Raw genomic sequence first — 18,158 nt, forward strand, 5'->3', positions numbered from 1 at the left:
AGCCACTTCTGGCAAACCAGAGCAGCGCACAGAAACGCCGTTTACCTTCCCGCCGGAGCAGTACCTATTCATCTACTTGCGCTTTGACGTGCTTTCGAACTGCTAGGTTGGTAGGAGCAGGGACTGAGCAATGGGAGCTCACCCCGTTGCGGGGATTCGAACTGCCGACCTTCTCATGGGCAAGGCCTAGACTCTGTGGTTTAACCCACAGCGCCACCCGCGTCCCTTCGAAACTTACACTTCTTCAAATTTGCAATGAAGCTCTCCATTGGAGTCCAAGTAAACCCATTAAAACAAATGAACATGGTTTAGAGCCTTAGATCATTTCAGCTGAACTACCTTTGGTAGAGCTTATCTTTGAAGATGCTCAAACTCAGGACGCAAGGGAGAAACGTGCTAAGAGGAAGGCGTGCTTGGCAAATCTGCCCAGAAACCAATGTCCCCACTGTGGAAGGTCGTGTGGATCCAGAATTGGCCTCCACAGTCACTTACAGACTCACTGTTAAAACCGTCTTTATGGAAGACAATCTAACTCGGCTACAAGTGATTGCCAAAGAAGAAGAAGAAAGGAAAATGCATACATGAATGCATATTTTAAGGGAAACTATATGATGATATTAGTGGAAATAATGTATAAAGACATAATTATATTAGGGAAAATTGCAAGCAGAATTGTGAATGTTAGCAGAAATATACACTAAAACGCTGGTGAATTTTCAACAGAATTCTTTTGTTAAAATATGCCAATGCAGAACCAAGCTTATGTGAAAAATGATAAAGCAAAGTTTCCGCAGATCCATCCATCTTTATATCAACACCCCCACAAAGAATGGCAATCTATTTTTTACTTTCAAAAGCAGTTGGTGACATGGCCTGATTTAGGACTGTGGTGTTGGTGAAGAATATTTGCTCAGAGAAATGAAATCCCACTTTGAGCAGCCCTTAGGAAGCATTTTTTAAAATAGCAAATTTAATTAAAAAACCAAGCACGTCACCAGGGTTGCCCCCTCCCCATCTTCCAAACTGACTCAGAGAAGCACTTCCTAACTGGTCAAACAGGTTCAAGCATTCATTGTCAGTTGCCTTTTTAATTAAATTTTAATTAAGTTCCATCCCACCTACCCTGGTGGGCCTAAACCCCTTCCCACAAGGACATCGTGTTGCAGAAAACAATTTGAAGACAGGGAGCTTTCCAAAAAGGCTACTGCAGAGTCTCAAGTGTCTTCATTTCCACTGAGCTTTGGAAAAAATATCTGCTGATGTAAAGCTTTTGTTTCTGAAAGATGATGGTAGCCTGAATTACGCAAGCATTTGGTTGTAGTCAAGTTGTCTTGACATTTTTAGTACAGCATGACCTGCATTTGGGCACTCATGAAGCTATGCCTATTAATTTCGTGATTTGAGTCAGATGAGCATAGGATGCAACCACCTGGTACCAAGGACTGAGTCGGTCATGTGGTCATTGCCCACAATGCACTGATATAATAAGGCCGGACGGGATGGGCTTTATTTTTTCAGCTGATCATAGCCTGCCAAAAAGCTACAGCTGGTGTAAAATTGTGTTTACTTGAATGATTTACCGGGTTGCATCCTTGAGGCCACTTGATGCTGAAAGCTGGGATAGTCATTGTACAAATCAATAAATCAATGCAACATTTGTTATTGCTAACGATAATGCTTGGAACTCTGCTCTGATGCTCACTTCATTGAGGTCTGGACTGGCTTCTGGCATACACCAATGAGGCTGGCAAGAACACCAATGCAATTTGCACATATTAATTAAGCTGCATGGTCCTTGATGAGCAAGGGTAATTAAGCATCATTAAGCTAGAAGAACAGAGCTATTAAAAAGCTGATTGCTCAAGATTTCCAAGCAATTTTAATGGCGATGACGGGAGCTGCACTAGATGTTTGAATCGTCAGCTGAGCAGGGAAAAGGGCAAGTTCCATGCATCAAACAAACCCTGAATGCATCCAGACAAGATGGGGAAGAAAGAAGGATGCACTGCTAAAACACAAAAATGCAATTATGATTGGAGGATGATGATGCTGTTTATCTGTACCCTTCTCTTCTTCTGCAAAGAGCCTAGGGCAGCAAACAGAACACTATCTAGAAACTATCTAGAATGCAAAAACATTCTAAAACAGACAAAACATTCTAAAAACAATTAGAATTAAAAACCTCTAAAAGCACTGCGATTTGAAACATTATTCCATCCTATTGTCTTAAGGTTGCTAGGAACAATATTCTTCAGCCACCAAGGGCCTGGGGGAAGAGTATTTCAAAATTCCTCCTGAAAGCAACAATGAAGACAAGCAAGCCTTGCTAGCGAAAGCAGCCCACAAATGGGGAGCCACCACTGGAAGTGCTCTGCAATGCTGATGGAAATTTTCATTTATAAATCACTTTTTATGAAGTGCCCTAAAGCTATTTCATAATACCTAACATCATATGTAAAGCAACTGCAAATATAACAAGACAGTTGCATCAATCAAAGCAGCTTCGTAGTCAGAACAGATGACATAGACTGACAGACAGACGTCATTTTGTTTGTATGCCGCTTTTCCACAGTTCAAACCATGCTCAAGATACCAGCTGGGATTTCTCCTTAGGAGCTGAAGAAGGTGCTGAAAAGACAATGGAAGCTGCGCCTGAATGACCTGTAACTGGAGGGAGATCCAAATGGCAAATGCTGGCCCACCACACAAATAGCCCAGTTTCAGGATTATGCAAGACAGCCAGCCTAATAAAATGGGATCCGAGGGATGCCATCTGCTGCACTGAGTTCCAAATGCAACTTACTTTTTCACCTCTTGCTTTTTCCCTGCTTCTTGACGTTAACTAAAATGGGAGGATTTTGTATGTGCAAGAAAGGTGATGGATAAACCTTAATTCAAATTACTTATTCCATAAACTTTACATACTGCTTGACTGTAAAAATAAATAAATCTCAAAGCGGTTTACAAAAAAAAAATACAATGAAATCATCAGTTAAAAAAACAGTTGAAAAGAACATTTTAAAGCCTTTAGAAAAAAATAAAAATAAAATCAATGATAAGCAAAACACCAGATTAAAACATGTGTCGACTCTCCCTGGGCTGGATAGGATTGCTTTAGCAAAAATGTTTTAAGCAGGTGTCGGAAGGAGTACAGTGAAGGTGGTTCCTGGTGTCAATGGGTAAGAAGCTCCAAAATGTGGGGGCTCCCACATTGAAACATTAATTCATTACAAATGGGGAATGAGTCTTACGTAACAGCGCCAGTTACTGTTAGGCACTGGGACTTTTGCTTTGTTTGGGGACACAAAGGAGCCCCAAACCCCATGGCACAGCAGCCCCTCTGCTAGAAAGACTGCAGCTGGCAAGTGTCCAGAGGCACCTGTCATTGTGACTTTGGCTTCAGAGGAAATTGAGGGGTTGCTTACACACCGCAGGTCGTGCTCAGCGTGGAACATGCACGCTAACATTTTTAGATAATCCCTTGCACACAACGACCTTAAAATTACTACCCCGGTGGAGGAAGGCAGCTGGAAAATGACAGGATAATAACAGCATTCTCTCTGGGGCTGTCCCGGTTCCCTTCCAAACGGCTGGATCACAGCAGTAATTAAAACAATTATCACTGTTTATTCCTCCTGCACTAGAATATTGGGGCACTGGCTCCCAGAGGAACAGAGTCGGAGATCAGCACTTGCTGTTTCCTCACAAGAGAGTCTCTTGCTGTGATCTAATTGGGATGAGATAGGGCCCACCCGGGGAATCTGGTGCAGGCGCTTCCTTTCCCGTGCAAGGGAACGGAGAATCTTTGCACTGTGGCCGGAGGGGAGTGCCATTTTCTGTTTCGTCTCAGGCGGCAAAATGTCTTGGGCTTGGCCTGGTGACCAAGAAGAAGGTGAGTTGCTAAGCAAGACAGTCAAAATATTTGCACCATCCAAGGTTGTATTTATTTATTCAAAACATTTATATACTTCTCAGCCATTAGCACTTCTAAACATACAATAAAAATTCAATATTCAACACTACCTTAGAACGCCTGCTGGAACAAAAAAAAGTCATGCAACAGTGGGCTGCCTGCCTTAATCACAGGCAGGAGGGAGTTCCACAGGCTTTGGCCCACGGTAATGAATGCAGTCTCTAGCAGTTACGAGCCCTGCATCTGAGCCATCCCCTGAGGTCCTCAGGCTGGGATATGAGGGATATATTACTTGGCCGTTGCCAGTTCTTAGCTTTCCCTGTGGACTCCTGGCTGTGGGAGGCTGGAGTCTTAGCCAGGCTGCATTCAGGCACAGTGAATTAACTTGGCATGATGATCCCTTAAGTGCCCCCTCTCTCCTCCCCCTCCCACACTTCCTATGATCTAGGGAAATGCTGCATGTGGCAGGTCTGCATTAAGAGCCCTGCTAGCAATGGCTGTTAACCAGGATGGCTTTGTTCCACCTCCATAGCTGGAGTCAGTATTGCTTCTGAACAGCAGGAAGCCACAGGAGGGGAGAGTTGCTCTTCTGCTCGGGTCCAAAAGAGGCATCTGGTTGGCCACTGTGAGAACAGGATGCTGGACTAGATGTGCCATTGGCCGGATTCAGCAGCAGGCTCTTCTTGTGCTGTATATAATCCTGTTTAACAAACCAATTACACCCTCAGTGTCTGCGGCAGCCAACATGTTGCCACACTTTCATGATATAAGGTAAAGGGACCCCTGACCATTAGGTCCAGTCGTGCCCAACTCTGGGGTTGTGCGCTCATCTCGCTCTATAGGCCGAGGGAGCTGGCGTTTATCTGCAGACAGATTCCGGGTCATGTGGCCAGCATGACTAAGCCACTTCTGGTGAACCAGAGCAGCGCACGGAAACGCCGTTTACCTTCCCGCCAAAGCGGTACCTATTTATCTACTTGCACATGACGTGATTTCGAACTGCTAGGTTGGCAGGAGCTGGGACCGAGCAACGGGAGCTCACCCCGTCACAGGGATTCGAACCGCCGACTTTCTGATTGGTGAGTCCTAGGCTCTGTGGTTTAACCCACAGCGCCACCCGTGTCCCTTTCATGATATACATGCATAATAATTTATTGTGAAGCTTCCGCAAATGAGGTCCCGGCTGTGATGAGGAGATCTGATTTTCCTGCTGGGGATATTTTGCCAGGATATTTTGCCACTGACAAAATTTGCTCCTTGCCCCTATCCCAGCCTCCACATTCATCATGAATGTGGGTGCAGTCCAAAGGTGCAGGTAGCACAATCATTATGGACATCTATTGACCAGTGCCTGAGCCATCACTAGTGATGACCCTCAGGATCTCTTCCAACTCTACATTTCCATTATTTCATCTATGATTTAATATGAAATACAAGTAACTTTTAATCCCTGCCATGCCATTTGAGAAACTTTATTTACTTGTACTTACTTACTTACTTACTTACTTACTTTCAAGCTTCTTTAGAGGGCACAACTCCACCATGTAAGCAACCCTCTATCATTTTCATAAAGTAGACAAATAAGTGAGTGGGGACCATTAAAAAAAACTTTCCCCAAAACCTTCTGTATAGCTGCTGAGACCCAGTTAAGAATAACTGGGACCCAGTTAAGACTCCTCACTTGAAGTCAGACACTTGGTCCATCTTGTGGCTGTTCAGAGATTAACCTGGAGATATTGGGGATTGGACCTGAAACTATCTGCTTGCAAAGCAGAAGACAGCACCACTGAACCAAGGCCAGGGCAGGTTTAATCCCCAACCAGCTGAATTCAACTTGGTTGGGAATAGAAACTCAGGGCTCTGCCTTATACAGTCAGACCATTGGGCCACCTGACTCAGTATTTCTTTTTTTAACAAATAATTTTTATTAAAGATTTTCTTGGTTTACAAAAGTACATGCCTTGTCTCTTTTTTCAGATTGCACAGTCTTTCTTATAAATCAGTTACATTTGTTGTGAGACATTAGTGTTGAGTACAGTATAAGGTTGGGGAAGAAGAGTGGGGAGAGGAGGGGTGGGGTGGTGAGGCTCGTATTCTTTTGTATAATGGGGGGGGGGGTTGTGTCAGCATCAACTGGGTAGGTTCTCTTTCTGTTCGTTTATTACATTGTCTTGGTATAGTGAGAGGTATTAGGGTCCCAGGGTGTGGTTGGTTGTCTGTGGTTGGCTGCAGTGGGGTTTGTTTGCATTTATGAGGGACGGGGGGGGGGGCTTGTTGGGTCAGGTAAATCAAAAGATTGATTCCTATGCTGTCAATGGATTCTTGTCATTGTCTTGTTGGGCTGTATATGTGCTAAAGGGGAGCCATACTGGGTTGAAGGCGTCCTCTTCTATTTGTCCCCGTGTCAGTTTCACTTTATTGGTTAGTTTTTCTAATAAGGCCGTTTCCCATACAATTTGATACCACTGGTCCATGCTTACTCCTGACAGATCTCTCCAGTGTCTGGCTATGAGGCTTCTGGCTGCTGAGAGCAGGTGGGTTATAAGCTCTGCATAATGTGAATGGTCATTATGATCTTGGAAGATGTTCAGTAGGGCTAATTCCAGGGTGAGTTCTAATACCTGTTAGTTTTTTGTAGGACTGCTGTCCAGAAGGGTTGGATTTTGGGACATTCCCACCACATGTGGAGGTATGTGCCTGTGGATGTGTAGCCTCTCCAACATCTTGGTGAAGTTCCTGGGCGTATCAGCGCCAGTTTCTGTGGTGTTAGGTACCATCGCTGAGATGGACTTAAAGGGAGGTTTAGACCACATTGTAGTCCATTGGGTGGGGTTAATTTTGTAACTTATGCCGTGCTCCCATTTGTTATTTGATTGCATCAAGGGGGGTTGTTGGGTTTTGGAGCAGTATTTTGTATATTGTGGATACCATCCTTTTGCTGTGTCCCTCTGCTCTGAGGAGAAGGTTTTGAAGGTGGTCAAGGGCCTAGTGGCTGCAGATTTTACTGCTGGATTGTTTAAGAAGGCATGTAGTTTATGGTGTGTTAGCCAAAGTATTTGGGTGTTGGTATGGGTCTGTTGTTTTTGTAGAAGTCTTTTAGACAGTGTAGGCCTTTGGCTTGCCAGGTTTTTATCTGGAGAGTTTGGATAGCTAGGTTAATTGTGGGAGGGTGCTCATTTTGATCATGGCTATTTTGTCTGAGAGGTTGAAGTTGGTGTTGTTCCATTTCCTCAAATCTTTGTTGATTTGTCACCACAGGGGATTGTAATTGTGGAGATATAGTTTGTTGAGGTTTCTGGTTTCTTTGTACCCCTAAGTATTTGAATTTGGTGTGGCAGAGTTTTAACTTTGTGATGTTGGTGACAGCCTCAGAATTTGCAAAGTTTTCTTGTAGGTCTGACACTATTGCAAATGTGTTGAGTTCTCTGATTAGAGAGGTTACTGTGTTTATGGGGTCTGGTGTAGTGACCATCAGGTTGTCTGCGAAGAGCCCTAGTTTATAGGTTTTACCTTTTATTTCCACACCCTTGATACCTGGGGATGCTCAGAGTCGGATTACTAGAGGTTCCAGGGCCAAGATGAATAGGAAGAGAGACAGTGGGCATCCTTGTCTTGTGCCTCTTTGGATTGCTATGGTATTGGAGTCCATATTGTTAATTCTGCCTTTTGCTGAGTATTATCTAATCCAGGGTTTCAGGCAGAGGCCTCTCTCCCAGTCCTTCCTGGAGATGCCAAAGTCTGAACCAAGGACCTTTTGCCTGCAAAGCACTCACTCTGCCACGAGTGCAGCCCTTTGAGTGTTCATATGAAGTGTTCCATCATGGTCAAGCATTTCAGCTGCTGAAAAATGCCACAAACTGCCATGCCCTGAAGCTTAACATAAAGAGAAATTTACTGGGCAGGGGTTCCTCATGGAAGTGACACCTTGCCCCACTCCTTGCACATCTCTCCACCTTCCTATGCCCAAACGTCAAGCTTGGATATGTGGATATTGGAACCATATATGTTTTGACCTTCTGTGTGTTTAGGCCTCCACATATGCAGGACCCCAGGGTTCCAGTTTATGCAGGGGCCCATGAATAGAGAATTCACTTCTTCAGATGCCCAAGCTCTGCAGCCACTTATACTCAGGGAAGCTTCTTTGTGGGAGTAACGTGTTAAAGGGAATATATTAAAAAATTGTCCAGTGGCACCTTAAAAAAAAGGTAAAGGTACCCCTGCCCGTACGGGCCAGTCTTGCCAGACTCTAGGGTTGTGCGCTCATCTCACTCTATAGGCCGGGAGCCAGCGCTGTCCGCAGACACTTCCGGGTCACGTGGCCAGCGTGACAAGCTGCATCTGGCGAGCCAGCGCAGCACACGGAACGCCATTTACCTTCCCGCTGGTAAGCGGTCCCTATTTATCTACTTGCACCCGGGGGTGCTTTCGAACTGCTAGGTTGGCAGGCGCTGGGACCGAACGATGGGAGCGCACCCCGCTGCGGGGATTCGAACTGCCGACCATGTGATCGGCAAGTCCTAGGCGCTGAGGTTTTACCCACAGCGCCACCCGCGTCCTCTAAGTGGCACCTTAGAGACCAACTAAGTTTGTTCTTGGTATAAGCTTTCATGTGCATGCATGTGTTTAAGGGACATTTATAGTTGGAGTTCCCTCGGCTTTCGGCAATCCTGGTGCAGATGCATATGAAGTTGCATTGCACCATCCTCCCCCACCCCCAGTGCCCTCCGGATGTTTTGGACAACAGCTCTCAAAACATCTGTGGTGCAAAACATCTGGGAGCCAGCAGGGTCGGAAAAGGCTGGGTTGCACCCATGCAGAGCTCTCTAAAGACCAATGCAACCCACATTCTCAGGATGCCAGTTTGGTCCTGTTTACAGCCCTGAAACCTACCAGACATCCACTAAGAGATTCCTGACCTCATCCAGGACTTGTAACTAACAAGAGCCACAAAGCTAGTTATTGTGAAAGATTGGTTGGGAATATAACCTGAGGCCCCTTTTCTATTCCAAAAGACTCGCTAATTCAGATTCTCATTTATTGTAGCCATTTAGCTTCCAAGTGCATCATGTGCCAGGGGGCGTTTCAGAGGTTTGAAAAGGAAAGGCAGGGCCTTAATGGAACCTATTTGTTGCAATAATATGCTGTGCAGAGCAAAAACGATGATGTCTGGGTCGGATATGGAGGGGCAAGGTGTGAAAAGCTGTTGGAGGTACAGAGAAGCTGAAATTCAACTGATTATTGGTTGAAATTCCTTACATTTCTAAATGAGAACAGCCAGACAGGATGCGCTCCTTGTCACTGTTAGCAACCTTTAAAAAAACATTTCTTTGCATCTTGTGTCTCCAAACTTTTGCAGTATTAAAGGAGATCTTTAAAGCTGTGACAGCAACAATGCATTTTTATCAGTATATTTAATGAACACTTTATATTGTTTTATGTAAAGTGGTATATAAGCGGCATATAAATATTGCTCAATAGATCTGGAATCTACGGGACCATAGGTTCACCGAGGACTGGAGTAAATTTGTAGATTATTTGAAAAGTATATGCGATGAACAAACAACGTTTGTCGGTTTGCAAGAAGTTCTGTGAAGGAGAATATTAGAAATATTGTAAAAAAGGGAGTAGGGAGGGGGAAGGTTTTCTAAAAGGCAATATTAAATTAGGAAATGTGTAAGAAAGAATTAAAACGGAGGATTTGCAGGAGAGCTGAGGGAAGTCCAAAAGAATGTATTTGTGAAAAATTTTGTTATGTGTTTTTATAATTTCGTATTGTAAAATGAATATATATATATATATATATATATATATATATATATATATATATTGCTCAATAGATGAAGGAGAAAGAAAATAAACCCAAATATTTTTCTGACCCCTGCATCCCATGAACTTGCCAGAAGTGAAGCCACAGGGGAGGATCATGTGCCTTGAATGCAGGAGGTCCTGGGTTCAATCCCAGGTGGGACTGGGAGGAACCCCATCTGAAATTCTGGAGAGCGGCTGCCAGTCAGTGTAGACAACACTGAGCTGGATGGACCGATGGCAGTTTCCTTGTTCCTGTGTTCCATACTATTGATCTGGATATTATCTTGCACCTACCTCTCCTTACAAATAAAACCTCACCCAGCTGAGAGATCATGGCAGAACATAGACTCACAGAATTGCAGAGTTAGAAGGGACCCTGAGAGTCATCTAGTCAAACTCCCTGACGTGCAGGAATATTTTTCCCAACACAGGGCTCAAACCCACAACCCTGAGATTAAGAGTTTCATATTCTACCAACTGAGGCTTTATATCTCAGTCTTTCATTGGCTTGGGAAAAAGGCAGGCAGAGAAGCATGTTGCAAGATGTCTAAATTTAATCAGAAACAGAACAATATAAACAACCTATGGAGGTAATTGGGTTTTGAAAGGGATACATTTTAACTTGACCTTTTACCTGACGATATAAAGCTGCTTTTAAATGAGAGCTTTTTGAAGTGCCTTCCTTTGATTAAGATACTGGGTAACAGAGACAACAAGTTTAAGATAAGACATTAGAATCCTGAAAACAAGGAGGAACAGCAACCCAATATTTTGCACACTAAAAGGCACAGCTTAAGAACAACACATTAACAGAGAGTTAATTTTCTGTATGGTGATTACACTTTAGATTCAATATTTGAATATTGTTTTTTGGCAAGCCTATCATTTTAATATTGTTAAATAACATTATTTTAATTGTTGCTTCTAATTATTCCTTTCTTTCAAATAATTTTATTGATTTTGCAATAATATATATTAAATGAATTCAAAGTATTCCATGCAGTCTTCCTTAGAAGTTTCAATGTTATTGAGCAAGTGATATAGCTTTCTTCCAAAAATATTTTATTCTTCAATTTCTCTGTAATAAAGAGGTGCTTTTTAAAAGGGAAAACAAATTACCAACAACCTCTCCCCCGGCAGCCTCTTGAACTGACACACACAGACACATGTTTACGTTTTCCTTTAAAAAGATTTTCTGGTGCACACTATTGTTGGTGTTCAGTCATCAAACTCAGCCTTTCCATATCACATAGAAACAGGGAATTATTGCAAAAAATATTAAATTTTCCATATTGTTCAATAAACACTACAACTCCCCAAGAGCATTAGCTACCCCTCGTTACATGTTCACCTTTGCCACCTAACTGTGATTTCACTTTTTTTTTTAATGCCAAAATGAGGCAGTAGCTAGGAAGCTCAGAGACATTCCAAGAGTCTCAATAACAAACTAATAACAGTGAGAAAATCCACTTACATCAACGACAAAGATCTTCTGGGAGTCATCCAAAAATTGGACCTTCAGATGCAGCATCCTTGAGCAGGCAGCTGAGCAATTGGCAAGATCTTGACACTCTGGGATGCAAGCGGCGGGGGCGGGGGCGGGGGGGGGGGCCTTGCTCCTGTTCTGATTCATACAGGATTTCAGTCTCTGCAGGAGGGCAATTGCTGGCAACTGGAGCATAAGCAGGAAAGGGAAGGTGCTGAAGGTAGGCACCAAGGCCACCATCACAATCGCCAGGCAGCTAAAAGGGTTTCTTTTGTTTGCAGCTTTCCTGAGTTTCTGAAATGCTAAGAGACTAGTAGTATGCTAAGAAGTAAGAAACTGCATTTCTCTAGAGATGCTCTGGGTTTGAACCAGTCCTCATTGCTCCATAAACAACTGAAGCACGAGGAGCAGCCACTTGCCAGACTCAGAATTTCAGAGAGTTCAGCACCTGCAGCTTGGACCTGTATGAACTTGTTTTATTTTTGTTTTTTACCATGAGAACTAGAGATTTTTTTAAAAGATTAGAGATGGGGAACCAGTGGACCTCCAGATATAAGTGGACTTCAACTTCAATCACTCATAACTCTTGGTCATGCCAGCTGGGCCTGCAGTGACCCATTCTTCCATCAGAATCTAGTTGATGACCCAGCATATAGCAACGTGGGAAAGGACTGCAGTTATCCATGGGCTTACAGGTACTGGTTATTTACAAGAGAGGAGTACTTTGTGTAAGTGGAGGCATGTTGAAGTCTTCTGCTTTTCTCTTCCTGCTTTCCCCCTTATGAAGCAAAATCCCTACATGACTTCTAAACCAGGTGGTTGTCTGAACAGATCTGCCCCACACTGATGAATGTTTAACAGCCTGAGTGGTTGCAGTCTTGTCTCAACAACACAAGAAATGTTATCTTCATCCTTCTGATGAGCCTGCCATCCTCAATCACACCAAATTTAACTTCTCTTTGCTGGAGAAATTGAATATTTGCAGCTTTTCCCTTCAAATAACTCATAGAAGGAACCATCAGAGACCGGATGCATACAGGCAAGGGCAAAAGGCACAAGGTTTTAAAAAGTAACCTCGGACCACATGTGTGCCAGATTTCTCTCTGTTGTGCACTTACATCTTAACAATTTTTATCAGGCAGCATTTATGGGGCTGGCTTTACAAAGACAGTTGGATGGGGAAATGTGTGACCCTGTTCCTTGAAATGAGGGTGTTTTGCCCATAACATCCATGGAATAACTGCTGCCAGTCCGTGTGTAAACAATGCAGAGTTAGAGGGGTCTTTCCTAACAGAAGACAGCTTTCTAAGTTCCTGAAGGTGGAATATTTTAATTATTTTTTTCTGGAACAGGTTGCTTTGCAAGGCAACTGTGCCTTTGGTCAGTGGAAGAGACATTTATTTGCTTTAAAAGAGCACCATCTCCTGGTTATTTTTACCAAGCTGTCAGATTTTCAGTTTCGTGTTGTGTATGCGTTGGAGGTAGCCTTGCACTCCTCTGGGCTTGCACTCCCTTTAAATCCCAGTCCTCCTGCAGATGCTGGCTTCTAAATGAAGCTTCTCCGAATTAGCAGTGGACTAACTCACACTCAGAAGGGAACAAGTGGCTCTCCTTAAAGCATTCAGTGCTCTTAAGTTTTATGTTGAAATAAAGCAGCTCTCAGAAGAGAGTCTAGCACCACCAGCCAATTAACATGAGCCTTGAACAAAATACAAGAGGACAGGTCTCTGCCTCCATTGGGCTTACAAAATTCAGCCCCGGGAGGCAAAATGGAGAAGGCAGAGGGAGGCAGATGGGTGAGCGGGAGGTGAGCTAAGTAAGCCTGAGAAAGTGACCAGTCCAAGGCCACCCAGGGAACAACATAACTGAGTGGGGATTTGAGTTTAACCCTCACGGTGCTACAGTTCCCAGCAACCCTTAAAAACCAGTTCCCAAGATTCTTTGGGGGAAGCCATGTGTTTTAAATGTGTGGCGTGGTACACAGCCCCAGCTGAACACTCTTGATGGTTCTACCGAAAGGGATGCATATGCTTCCCTGTCCCACCTCTTGGTGGCAACGGCCTGTAGCTCAGTGGCAAAACATTTGCTCTGCATGCTGGTCACAGGTTTGATCCCTGACATCTCGCATGGGGTTGGGAGAGACTCCTGGCTGAAACCCTGGAGAGATGCTGCCAGTCAGTGCTGACAACACTGAGCTGGTCAGACCAAGGGCCTGACCTGGTATTTTGTACCACATCATGCACTTTGCATTATGCCACCCTACCAAATATCACATGCAGCTGAGGGCAAGTTAAGAAAAGCAGCTGTTGGATGCTTGCATTTGAGAAAAGTTCACTGGTGTTGTTTCCCATTGGGTGCGGCCCTTTGTGCTTAGTCATGCTGAGAGCCCATTGTGTGACGCAGATGACGGACTGGATTTCACAGCGAGCAGTCCTCACCCAACCATGATGCACACTGGGCGAGACCTTGAAGCAGCCACACTCTCTCAACCGGAGTTAACGATAATGTGTCCGTGTACTTTGCATGAGGGCCCACTTTCCCATGGCGGAAGAGCAAGACAAACATGTTTTTTAAAAAAGCAATTAAAAATATATAATTTCCTCTTTGCTGTAATTTGCTCTGATCTTGCGCAACTTCTGGCACTGTTTCTGTGGAGCGTTCTGCCACCTCCCTGTCCTTGGCCTTGTGGCAGGCACGGACCATGCCTTGAGCTGGATCTGTAGAGGAGGAAGTGGTTGAGCTCATGTCTGAGCAGAAACAGTTCCCTTTGCTGCAGAAGATGTGCAATTTTGCCACTCACACCCTGGCTTGTCTGCTTTAAAAACAGGCAAAGGAAAGGCACTCTGGCTGTGTTCAGAGATACCTTTTTGCATAACTACATTTGCGACTGGATTTTTTTTAATCGTTACAAGGAAGGATACGGCCAAACACGGGGGGGGGGGGGGAATGGTAAAAAAGAAACCCAATAACACTGTAAGATGCACAAATCAAGGTTAGTAGCTCTGCCCTGAACCTCAAGCCCAAAGGAGAGCTCATGGGAGCAGTGGCGGAGCTTCATGCTCTGGCACCGGGGGGCAGAGAGCAGGCGGGGCGGGGCTGGCGTGTGTCCTGGGGGGCGTGGCACATCGCCTGCAGGGGCGTGGCACCCAGCGCGGGCGGGGGGGGCAGCTGCAATGGTACCCCACCAGGATCGTGCTGCCGGGGGCAGTATGCTCCTCCCCCACTCCTCTTCCTCCGCCAGTGCATGGGAGTGGTTGGATGCAGGGATACCAAAGAAGGATGTCAGAAAAGCCAGTGTTGCGTTCTAATGCTTTATTAAAACAAAGGTGCAGACTCACAGCACTAGCCTTTACAGACATAGGATAGACACCACAGTTAGCAGGTGGCTTTTCCGCACCTGATTAGGGCATAGGTGGCAAATACCCAAGTCTTACCATCAGCTCCCCTTTCTGGGCTCAGAGCCCAGCACTCCAAGCCCACAGATAAGGAGAACATCAAAGCAAGCCCATTAGCTTATATCAAAGCAAGGAAATATAAGCATATATGAGCTCATTGTTATAACCAGTACAAATTAATTGTGGGGTTATCTTGACTAGCAAGATGGTGACTGCAGAGCTTCCGGAACAGTTCACCTTGGGTTCAACACATGCTCGGCTCAACATCAAGAGCAAAGAGCCACAAGTTCATGTCACTTCAGGAGAGTGAGCTGAAGTCCATTCCAAAAGGTCGGTCATTAGATGGGATGTATCCTTTAGGTTTACATAAGAAATAGACTGAAACCAAAGCTCTGAAAAATAGTCTTTGTGTTTCTCTCTTGGCCTGCCTACATTCCTGGCTTAATTTATTGTTTAATGCCCATTGTTCAGAGATACTTTTTAAAAACCTGCATTTGTCAGAAGAGTTGGTTCTAGTTCCTACTTCATGGAAGGCTTTCAGAGGTATTTGTCCTGTAAAAGGAAAGTACTATGTTGCTAAGCTTTTTGCCCAAAAACGAGTGCTAGCAGGCTTTTTAAAAACAGTATGTCAGAATAGAACATAAAGGAAATGAAACCTTAACCAATGTTGAGCATTCCTGTAGTTGAGCACACCCCAAGCCTCTATTTGAAATTAAGAAAACGAATATTTTCTAAAAATATAATCAATATACTTCACCACTACACCTTTTATAGTAATACAAGATTAGCTTGCTATTTCATCCTTGAGTCTTTATTACCCTCTATTAACTGTTCTAAGGTTTTGAACAACATTTTAAATAATTTAATATTTGGATTAAGATGCAACCTCTCAGTTTTATTAACTACATATGCCTATAAGCACTATACATTTTTTAATGCAACCTGCTAGTGAAATGGTTCAGATGTGGCAAACTTGGTTTTGCACTGTTATTAGTCTGAACCAGAAACAGCCCATTAAAGACTCATTGCTGAATCCAACCCAGAACGAAACGACAAAAAACCATCTAATCCAGGGGTTGGCCACCTAAGACCCATGGGCCACAAGAGGCCCATGGGGTCGTTTAACTGGCCCATGAGCCGCCCCGGTACCGAGCGGCCTGCTTGGCAAGTCTCCGCGCGCTGCGCTAAAGCAATACAGCACAGCACGGGGACTCGCTTCCGTGGCGCCGGAGATCATGTCTGCGCAGGTGCTGACGCCAGAAATCGCGCATGCAATCTGGCCCACAGAAGGATCTCCACTGGAGTGAACCGGCCCAGGTGAGGTAAACCTTGCTGACCCCTGACCTAATCTTCTTGAAGATCATCTAGTTCAGCCCCTTCTGAAGGCAGAGTGCAACCACAGCAACCTGACAGAAGGCTGTTCATCCTGTGCATAAATACATCTAAGTGAAGGAGAGCCCATTACCTCTGAGACGGTCTGTTCCACCACTGAACACTTCTTAACATTAGGAAGCTTCCAGCTAATTCCACACACACCCCTGCCAAAGTTCCCACCTCTTGGTTCCCTTCCAGCCTTCTGGGGGAACAGAGGACACCCCTACACCAGCAGAAAACTCCTTCAGGTATTTGAAGACAGCTATCATGTCTCCCTTTAACTTCCCCTTAAGAGTTCTTTCCATTAGTTCTTTCCTCATAGAACTTGGTTGCCACACTATCTGCACCAATGTCCAGGATCATCTTGAATTGTGGTGCTGTGTTCCATGGCATTACCCATCTCCACATTTAATCCACAATCCCTCTATGCCTTCATCCAAGTCAAACAACACATTTCTCTCCAGGCTGACACAGAGACGTCATGGAAGAGCACTTGTTCAGTGCAGTTCTTCAACCAGTTAATCCTTACCAATTCTATCACCCAGTAGATAAATGATAGATAGATAGATAGATAGATAGATAGATAGATAGATAGATAGATGATAGATAAGAGAATGGTGTTTGTTTCATCTTTCTAGGTACCTATTTTCATTTCACCAACTTTTCAACAAGAGCATCATAGGCCTTATCAAATGCTTTGCTGAAGTCAAGATATAGAAATCTATTATCTACCACACTACAAACTCTAATAAAGAAAAAAGGATAAATGCTGGTCTAGTATGACTTACTCTAAATCAGTGGCTCACAAACCTTTTGCGGTTGCCACCCCCTTGATTCCATTAAATTCCCAGTGCCCCCTATCCTATCTGTCAAAACCATTATCCAAATGGCAGTTTGCAGGACCCACTAGGGAAGTTAACAATAAAATTCAAAGCATTAACAATTAATTGCACCTTTATTCAAAATCCAATTAAATCTATAGTTTAATTAATTCAACCAAGGTGGTGAACTTGACCCAGTGCCCCCAGCTTTGCAAAGCCTGAGTTTTTTTACACCTAACTGCTGACATAAAGCAGACCAGGTTGTGGTTTCTCACATCTGCCTCCTCAATTCTCTCTATTTCCCTCACCTTGTTGGGAAAAAAAGACATTTGCCCATCTCCAGTATTCCGGCAGACACTTTGGAACAGGCATGGGGAATAGTTGGCCGTTCTCCTGCTGAATTGGCCATGCTTCCTGGGGCTGAAGGGCCAGGGGTTCTTCACATCTGCTTTAGAATATGGTGTGTATGTACACACGCACACACACACACACACACACACACGAATCACAGATTCTTAGGAAGCTGAATTTTGCACTCTGGCTCATGTATAATGACATGTGCCCCTGCACACAGCTGCAATTATATGGTACATACCAACTACCTCATTCTAGAAACCCAGCCACTTCCCTTAGCATAGATATTACCAAGACAAACAACAGTGATGCAGTTTTGGTAATTAATACAGGTATCTATTTTATTTAAAAAAGTTACAAACAGGTGGACTGTAGGGTCGTCTTACAAAATAATGAATGAATGAAATCCGGGGGGTGGGGGGTGTAATAGGTGGTTTTTAGTTTACAATGCATTAGATCATAGTTCTAAGTTTTGCATTCACTAATATCCCCAGGTTTTACTTTTTCACCAATAAAAGGTACAGCACACTGGTTAAGTTCAGGTTTCCTTTTAGGTACTTTTCACACATATCACGGCTCTCAGCTGTGTCCATGCAAAAGGTCACAATTGTACCCAGGGGGGTATTTCTCTCCCAACAAACAGCTGCATTCACGGACCCTGGCCAGTTGCTCTAGGGGGAGAGGAGCAGGGCCTCAACACCCACCGTGCAAACAACAGAAAAGGTGGCTAAGGGAGACAATAATTCTTTCAGAATTATCTTGTGTTCTGCTGCCACTTTTCAGTCTAGGGGACAGATATCCCAGGGTGGTTTGGGAGACCTCTGAAAATGGCCTTTGTTTGGAGAGTCCCACTGCAGTGATTTGAAGACCCAAGAGAGATGCTGGAGGGTCAAAGGAAGCAGCCCACCAGAAGCTTTGCCCTCAACAAGCCCTGATGAAGCTAAAAGGGGGCTTAAGAGACAACTTTTTCAATTAACAAAGAGACCCAGGAGGCAGGCCTGGGGGTC

Source organism: Podarcis muralis, chromosome Z (genome assembly GCF_964188315.1).
Source record: "Podarcis muralis chromosome Z, rPodMur119.hap1.1, whole genome shotgun sequence".
NCBI classification, from domain to species: domain Eukaryota; kingdom Metazoa; phylum Chordata; class Lepidosauria; order Squamata; family Lacertidae; genus Podarcis; species Podarcis muralis.